Source organism: Pteronotus mesoamericanus, unplaced genomic scaffold (genome assembly GCF_021234165.1).
Source record: "Pteronotus mesoamericanus isolate MK-2021 breed Mesoamerican mustached bat unplaced genomic scaffold, CSHL_Meso_final scaffold_705, whole genome shotgun sequence".
NCBI classification, from domain to species: Eukaryota; Metazoa; Chordata; class Mammalia; order Chiroptera; family Mormoopidae; genus Pteronotus; species Pteronotus mesoamericanus.
Genome location: NW_026555326.1, coordinates 10,611,244 through 10,620,970, shown reverse-complemented (window position 1 = coordinate 10,620,970; position 9,727 = coordinate 10,611,244).

Here is a 9,727-nt window from a genome sequence, read left to right as displayed (position 1 = left end):
CTCGTGGGTAGCAGGGGAAATGACTGGAAGCCTGCCAAGAGCCAACAAGTGACATTGTTCCCTCTAGGACTCCTTCCCCACAAATAGCATCACAACTCAACAGCCTGGGTTGCCCTACTCTGACAAACACATAAGGCTCCGCACCTTCCAACATAACAGGTGCACTGACACAAAGAAATATGGCCAAAATGAAAAAAACAGATCAAAGATCCAAAAATAGAACTAAGCGATGAACAGAAAGCCAACCTATCAGATGTACAGTCTGAAACACTGGTAATCTGGATGCTCACTGAATTGGTTGAGTATGACTACAAAATGGAAGAAAAAGCAAAGGCTATGCAAAGTGAATTAAACAAAAATAAACAAAAAAATATTAAAAAAAACAATAAAGGGAAGGAAACTAAGACTCAAATCAATGATTTGAGCAGAAGGAAGAGATAAACATTTAACCAGAATAGAATGAAGAGACAGGAATTTGCAAAAATGAGGAGAGGCTTATGAACCTCTAGGACAACTTTAAATGATCCAACATCTGAATCACAGGGGTGCCAGAAGAACAGGAAGAGCAAGACACTGAAAACTTGTTTGAAAAACTAATGAAGGAGAACTTCCCCAGTCTGGCTGAGGAAATAGACTTCCAGGAGATCCAGGAAGTTCAGAGTCCCAAAGAAGTTGGACCCAAGAAAGCACACAGCAAGGCACATCATAATTAAGGACCCAAGATTAAAGGTAAGAAGAGAATCTTAAAAGCAGCAAGAGAAAAGGAGACAGTTAGCAACAAAGGAGTTCCCATGAGACTATCAGCTGTATTCCTCAAAAGAAACCTTGCAGGAAAGAAGGAGCTGCCAAGGAGTATTCAAAATCATGAAAGACAAGGACCTGCATCCAAGATTACTCTGTTCAGCAAAGCTATCATTTACAATGGAAGGGCAGATAAAGAGCTTCCCAGATAGGTAAAGTTAAAGGAGTTCATCATCGCCTAGCCCTTGTTATATGAAATGTTAAAGGGACTTACTTATCTAAGAAAAAGAAGATGATCAAAAACTATGAGCAGTAAAACAGAGGGTAGGATAGGGAAAAAGATACAGAGAATAAGCAGCATAAATAGTAGGTACAAAATAGGCAGGGGAAGGTTAAGAATAGTATGGAAAATGGAGAAGCCAAAGAACTTATATGTACACACCATGGACATGAACTATGGTGGTGGAGGGAGGCTAGGGGGTGGTCCACTAAAGGGTAATAAAGGGGATAAAAAATAGGATAACCATAATAGGATAATCAATAAAATGTATTTTTTAAAAATAAAGAAGGAGAGATGTAAGGAACAGGAAAAAATAATATTAGGTATCAATTATAAACAAATTTTTTATTGAATTAAAAATTATAATAGAAATGTTAACATTTATTGAGTCCTCACTGGTAATATACATGTATTAAGTATTTTCATTACTCAAAGCAATATACATATTTAATAAAGTCCCCATCATATTTGTTAAAAATATCAATAAATTGTTTTTTAAAAGTAAAAAAAAAATACTGCAATGCATATAGAGATGTTCATATTCTTTTGAATTGATGTTCATATTTCTTTGGGTATATCCCCAGAAGTGAAATCACTGGCTTATAAGTAAGTTACATTTTAATTTTTTGAGGAAACTGTTTTCCACAGTGGCTGCATCAATTTGCATTCCCACCAACAATGCATGAAGTTTCCCTTTCCTCTGCATTCTCACACAGTGAAATACAATTTGGCCATAGAAAAGGAACTCTTACCTTTCATGACAGCATGGGTGGACCTGGAGAGTGCAGTCCTAGGTGAAATAATTGAGACAGAGAAAGACAAATACCACATTATTTCAATTATATGTGAAATAATGAACAAAATAAACAAACAAAATAGAAACAAACTAAAAATTACAGAGAACATACTGACAACTGTCAAAGGGTGGGGGGATTGGGAAGTTGGGCAAAACATGTAAAGGGATCAAGCAAAAATAAAACTCACAACACAAACTACAGTATAGTAAGTTACAGAGGAAAATGGAAGGTGGGGAATTTAGAAGAGGTTAAAGGGGGGAAGATGGTGACCAAAGGAGAAGTGACTTTGGGTAGTGAAGACACAAAACAATGTATAGATAATTTACTATAGAATTATTCACCTGAATCCTACATAATTTTATTAACCAAGTTCATCCCAATAAATTTAATAAAAGTTGTTTAAAACCTTGAATAGTCAAAACAATTCTGAGGGGAAAAAAAAAAAAGCCAGTGGTATCACACTTCTGTTTTTTTCCAAAACTATAATCATTTTTGAAAGGAAAGAGATTTCAGACCATCAATGAGATTCAAGAAAATACAGTTGAGCAGCTGATGGTGATAGGGAGAACTGTGTGGGGTCTCAAGGTACCTACTTGGAAGGGGACTGAGGCATCATTGTCCTATGTACAACTCTTGTATCTTGTATCTTCTTCAAGAAATGTCTCTATTTTTCATAGTATGTAGCTGAATACTTTCTGGACAGACTTCATAACATGGAATACTGCTCAACCATAAGAAAGGATGCCACACTGCTGTTTCCTACAACATAGATGGATCTTCAGAGTATCATGCTAAGTAAAATAAGAGAAATGAAAATGGTAAAGACTCTTATTATTTCACCCCTATGTAGGATATAAAACTGAAAATAATGAAGAGAGAAACAAGAAAAAAAAACTCATGGACACAGACAACAGTATGGTTACCAAAGGGTAAGGAGATTGAGGGGATTGTAAAGGGTGAAGAGCATCAAATATATGTTGAAAGAAGGAGATTTGACTGTTAGTGGTAAATACAATGCAATACACATATCATGTATTATAAAAGAATAGCCCTAGCTGTGTGTGGCTCAGAGGATTGAGTGCCAACCTGCAAACCACAAGGGGTTGCTGGTTTGACTCCTGGTCAGGGAAGATACCTGAGCTGCAGGCCAAGTCTGCAGTGAGGGATACAAATGAGAGCCAACCACATTGATGTTTCTTTCCCGCTCTTTCTCTATTCCTCCTTTCTCTCAAATAAATAAATAAACCTTAAAGGAAAGAATATACTAGGAAACCTAAAGGAGGAAGTAAAGCTATTATTCTTTGCAGATGACATGATAGTATACTTGAAAATCCCTACTGACTCCAACAACAAACTACTTGACCTAATAAATGAATTTGGCAAAATGGCAGGACACAAAGCCAACACTTAGAAATCTAAGGCACTTTTGTATACGAGCAATGAAATATCAGAAACAGAAATTAGGAAATAAGTCCCATTTACTATAACAACAAGAAATGAAATACTTAAGAGTAATCTTTTTAAAAATTAATTAATTCGATTATTTATTTATTTATTTTAGTGTTCAAATACATTTGCCTACCCATTCCTGCCACCACTTTCCCCTGTCCCCTTCCCCCACCTCCCTCCCTCAACCCTATCCCATTTTGGCTTTGATCATGGATTCTCCACACATGTTTCCTGATTTGACCTTTCCCTTCCCCTTCCCCGTTCTCCCCTCTTGACTTCCCTCTTGATTCTGTTGGCTTCTTTTTTCTTGCAATGTTGCGGGTTATGTTTTGCTTGCTTGTTTGTTTTGATAGTTAGGTTCCACATATAGGTGAGATCATATGGTATTTGTCTTCCATCCCCTGGCTTATTTCACTTAGCATAATTCTCTCCAGTTCCATCCATGCTGTCATGAAGGGTAGTAGCTCTTTCTTTCTTTCTGCTGTAGAGTATTCCATTGTGTAAATGTACCATAGGTTTTTGATCCACTCATCTACTGATGGGCATTTAGGTTGATTCCAGCACTTTGCTATTGTAAATTGTGCTGCTATGAACATTGGGGTGCATAGGTTCCTTTGAATTGCTGTTTTGTGATTCTTAGGGTATAATCCCAGCAGTGGAATCTCTGGGTCAACAGGCAGTTCCATTTTTAGCTTTTGGAGGAAATTCCACACTGCTTTCCACAGTGGCTACACCAGTCTGCATAACCACCAAAAGTGTACTAGAATTCCCTTATCTCCACAGCCTCGCCAACACCTGTTGTTTGTTGATCTGTTTATGATGGCCATTCTGACCAGTGTGAGGTGGTACCTCACAGTGGTTTTGATCTGCATTTCTCTGATGGCTAGTGATGCTGAGCATCCTTTCAAATGTCTCTGGGCCCTCTGTATCTCTTCCTTGGAAAAGCATCTGCCCAGATCCCTTGCCCATTTTTTTATTGGATCATTTGTCTTCTTGGAGTGGAGTCAAGTGAGTTCTTTATATATTTTGGAGATCAAACCTCTATCTGATGTATCATTAGCGAATATATTTTCCCATACAGTTGGCTCCCTTTTTATTTTGCTGATGTTTTCTTTAGCTGTGCAGAAGCTTCTTATTTTGATGAGGTCCCACTTGTTTATTCTTTACTTTATGTCCCTTGTTTTAGGGGATATATTGGTGAAAATGTTGCTGCCTGGGATATCTGAGAGTTTCCTGCCTATGTTCTCCTCTGGGACTTTTATGGTGTTGCAATTTATATTTAAGTCTTTTATCTATCTTGAGTTGATTTTTGTGTATGGTGTCAGTTGGTGATTAAATTTCAATTTTTTTGCATGTAGTTGTCCAGCTCCCCCTACACTGTTTGTTGAAGAGGATATTTTTACTCCAATTTATACTTCTGCCCCCTTTCTCTAATGTTAATTGACCACAGAGACATGGGTTTATTTCTGGGCCTTCTATTCTGTTCCACTGATCTATGTGTCTGTTTTTGTGCCAGTAACAGACTGTTTTGATTACAGTGATCTTGTAATATAATTTGATGTCCAGTATTGTGATCCCTCCTACTTTGTTTTTCTTTCTCAAAATTTCTGCGGCTATTCTGTGTCATTAATGATTCCATATAAATTTTTGAAATGTCAGTTCTATGTCTGTGAAATATGTCATTGGTATTTTAATAGGGATTGCACTGAATTTATGAATTGCTTTGGGTAGTATGGATATTTTGATAATGTTAATTCTTTCAATCCATGAACACGGTATATGCTTCCATTTATTTGTGTCTTCCTTAATTTCTTCAGTGTTGTATACTTTTGTGCATACAATTCTTTTACCTCCTTGGTTAAATTTATTCCTAAGAATTTTATTTTTCTTCTTGCTTTAGGAAATGGGATTTTTTACCCTGATATCTGATTCTGGTATTTCATTGTTGGTGTACAAAAAAATGCCTTCGATTTTTGATTAACTTTGTATACTGCTATTTTGCCAAATTCACTTATTAGGTAGAGTAGTTTTTTTGTGGAGCCTATAGGGTTTTCTATGTACACTATCATGTCATCTGAAAACAATGATAGTGTTACTTCCTCCCTTCCAATTTGTATGTCTTTTATTTCTTTTTCTGTCTGACCACTGGGGCTAGGACTTCCAATACTATGTTGAATAGTAATGGTAAAAGTGGATATCCTTTCCTTGTTACTGATCTTAGCAGGAAAAGTTTTAGATTTTGTCCATTGAGTATGATGTTGGCTGTAGATTTTTCATATATGGCCTTTATTATGTTGAGATATAATCCCTTTATTCCCATTTTGCTGAGTGTTTTTATGATTAATGGGTGCTGTACCTTATCAAATGCTTTTTCCACATCTATTGATATAATCACGTGAATTTTGTCTTTCCTTTTGTTTATGTTATGTATTACACTTATTTATATTGAACCATCCTTGCATCCCTGGGATGAATCCCACTTGATCAGGATGGATGATCTTTTAAATGTATTGCTGGATGCAGTTTGCCAATATTTGTTGAGGATTTTGGCATCTATGTTCATTAGTGATATTGACTTGTAGTTTTCTTTCTTTGCTGTGTCTTTATCTAGTTTTGGATTTAGGATGATACTGACCTCATAAAAAGAGTTTGGGAGTTTTCCCATGTTGGGAAATGCTTGGCCTGGTTTCAGAAGGTGTAAGCCTGTCAACAGGCTGGAGGACCCCAAGGCTGGAAATAATCAGGAGGCCTTGGAGAAGCAAGCTCCTGAGGAAACTTCACCTGTCCATCCTGGCAGGCTGCTTTGCCATGGATGGTCAAATAGCCAATGACAGGTAAGTTACCTCACACTGAGGTATACAGCCTAAGACAGGTATTGGCTGATTTTGGCAGCAGACAAGAAATTGAGGAACACAGAGAAGGGTCAAAAAGGCCCCTGAACCTCTCAGCTTGGCTTGGACATGGTGGGAGTCCTCTTTGCAGCCAACAAGCAGTCTCCTTATCTCTTGGTTTCCTCCCCCTGCCTGGCTCAAGCTTGAAATAATGCAGGAAAAACAGCCCTAAATCAGATCTGGTGGGTCCTGAGGTCTAAAAGTAAATTATTTGAAGTGTGCTCTGTTCCTCCCTCAAATCTCTGGTCAGCTGGTGCTGCAAAGAACATTCACATTATTTTCACCCCTTAACTTGTCAAAACATTTTCTTTATTTACACCTTTTACCCTATATCTTTAAGGTGCCTTTAAGTCTACTTCCCCCTTATCTATAGTCTCTGTTGTTGATTCTAGTCTCTTCTCAGACCCATGTAAATAGTGATTTCCTGTCACATGTTGTCCTAAAGGTATCTATTCTCTGTGAAACTTAACTTGCTAATGTAATGAGTGTACCTCTGCTTTCCTGTTACATACCCCACTGATAAGATTTTCAATAAAAACATTGGAGAAGAGGGCAATGGGGCCTTCCCCACTAAGGGGATGTGCCACGGACTTCCCGACTGGAGGGATGTACTACAGCCTTATTCAGTGAGAGAGAAGTACTCCTGTCTTCTCTACCAGCAAACAGAGCAGCGTTTGTGATGTTTTGTGTTTATTCCCCCTCATCCATGACATCTCTGGGATGGACTTTGTAGGTTTCAGAGCCCTGCTCCCACCTCAGCTGGCCCCAGCCGGTTTCCCTCAGGTTTCAGGGAGCGCTGCATTCTCTGCATCACTCCCCCGTGGCAGCGCACCCCAATAGCCACCACGCAGTGTGACATTTCCACTTCTGGGTTTTATGAAATAGTCTGGGAAGGAGGGTTAGCTCTTCCTTAAATCTTTTGTAAAATTCTCCTGTGAAACCATCTGGCCCAGTGCTTTTGTGTGTCAGGAGTTTCTTGATTACTGCTTCAATTTTCCCAGCTGTTATTGGTCTGTTCAGTCTTTCTGCTTCTTCTTCATTCAGTGTTGTAAGGCTTTTCTAGAAATTTGTCCATTTCATCAAGGTTTTCAAATTTCTTGGTGTATAATTGCTCATAGTAATTTCTTACCATCCTTTGTATTTCTGTGGTATCAGTTCTTATTTCTCCTCTTTCTTTTCTGATATTATTTATTTGGCTCCTCTCCTCTTTTTTCTTGATGAGTCTGCTTAAAAGCTTGTCGATTTTCTTTATCTTTTCAAAGAATCAGTTCCTGGATTGGTTGATCCTTTGACTTGTTCTCTTAGTCTCTATGTCATTCAATTCTTCTCTTATTTTGATTATTTCCTTCCTTCTCCTTGCTCTGGGATTTATTTGTTGTTGTTTCTACAGTTCTTGATGTTGTAGGGTTAAGTCATTTATTTGAAATGTTTATCTTTTTTAAGTAGGCCTGTGTTGAAATGAACTTCCCTCTCAGGACTGCCTTTGTTGTGTCCCATAGATTTTGGACTGTTGTGTGTTCATTTTCATTTGTTTCCAGAAATTTTTTGATTTATCCTCTTATCTTATTATTGACCCATTCATTGTTTAATAGTGTGCTATTCAGTCTCCAGGAGTTTGAAAGTTTTTGAGGTTGTTCCTTGAGGTTGGTTTCCAGTTTCAAGCCCTTGTGGTCCAAGAAAATACTTGTTATTATTTCAATTTTCCTGAATTTGTTGAGGCTTGTTTTGTGTCCTTTCATGTATCTATCTTTGAAAATGTTCTTTGTGCATTTGAAAAGAATGTGTACTTTTCTTCTTTGGGATGAAAGTTTCTATATATGTCAGTTAAGTCCATTCGATCTAATGCACCATTCAGTTTCAAAATATCTTTATTGATTTTTTTTTGGAAGAACTATCTGTTTTTGACAGTGGGGTGTTAAAATCCCCTACTATCAGTATCTTGCTGTCTATATATTTCTTGAAGTACTCCAAGATTTTCCTCCTATATTTCGGTGCTCCTGTGTTGGGTGTACGTATGTTTACAATGTTTATGTCTTTTTGATGGATTCTTCCTTTGAGTATTATAATGTGTCCTTCCGGGTCCTTTTTTTCAGCCTGTGCTTTGAAATCTATTTTGTCTGATATAAGTATTGCTACCCCTGCTTTTGTCCCCTATCCATTTGCTTGTAATATTTTTTTCCATCCCTTTAGTTTCAGTCTGTGCAGGTCCTTTATTCTGAGGTGGGTCTCGTAGGCAGCATATTTGTTGGTCGTGTGTTCTTATCCATTGACCTATGCTATGTCTTTTGATTGGGACATTTAGTCCATTTAAATTTAGAGGTATTATTGATAGGTACTTATTCATTTTTTCCCTTTGTACCTGTGATCCTCTCTTTCTCATTCTTTTTCTTTGTCTTCTTAAACCAGTCCCTTTAGCATATCTTGTAGTGCTGATTTGGTAATGATGTATGCTTTTAGCCTTCTTTTGTCTAGGAAACTCCTTATTTCACCTTCCATTTTAATTGAGTCTTGCTGGGTAGAGCAGTCTTGGTTGTAGGCCTTTGGATTTCTCTACTTGGAATATTTATTTCCATTCCCTTCTGGCTTATAGTGTTTGTGTTGAGAAGTCAGCTGCTAGCTATATTGGGGCTTCCTTGTATGTTACTACTCCTTTCTCCCTTGCTGCCTTTAAGATTTTCTGTTTGTCTTTGATATTTGCAATTTTATTGATGATGTGCCTAGAGTGGGCCTCATTGGGTTCCTCTTGAGTGGGACCCTCTGCATTTCCTGGATGTGTGAGACTTTTTATTTCCTCCAATTAGGGAAATTGTCCATCATTACTTTTTCAAACAGTTTCTCTGTCCCTATTATACGGATATTATTACTTTTCAGGTTGTCCTGCATTTCCCTAAATTTCTTTTCATCCTTTTTGAGTCCTTTTTTCACTTCTGGTATTTTGGGGAGCTTTTTTCTACCTTTTCCTCCAGTTTGGAGATTCGATCCTCTGTTTTATCTAGACTGTTTTTGTTTCCTTCTACTGTGTTCTTCAATTCAGAAATGGTATTCTTCATTTCCTCTTGTTTCTTATTGATAGTTTCTATGACCTTTTTCATGCTGATATAGTTTACAATAAGTTCCTTATAATTCCCCTGCAGTTTCTCACAATCCTATTTCACCTCGCTGAACTCATTTAGCCTCCTCAGAACCATTGTTCTGAATTCAATTTGATAGTTTACTTGCTTTTATTTCATTTAGTTCTCTCTGTGAGGATTCATCCTTTCCCCTCATTTGGGGGGGAGTGTTTCTTTTCTTCCCTATTATTTGTTAGACTCTTCTTTTTTCTTCTGATTCTTAAATTGATATGTCTTGGCTTCATGACTTTGTGGTGTGAACTTCTATGGTAGTAGATGGGTCTTTTTTTTTTTTTTCCTTTCTGGGTCTCTCTCTGATGATGTCAGAGGCTTACTTAGTCTGACCTTTGGAAGTCTTTTTGAGATCCAGGATCTACTGTCTGTGTCAGTCTCCTGAAATTTTTAATCTAGTTACTCTGCCCTCAGACATCAGGCTTAGGCACTGCAATGTTGCACAGT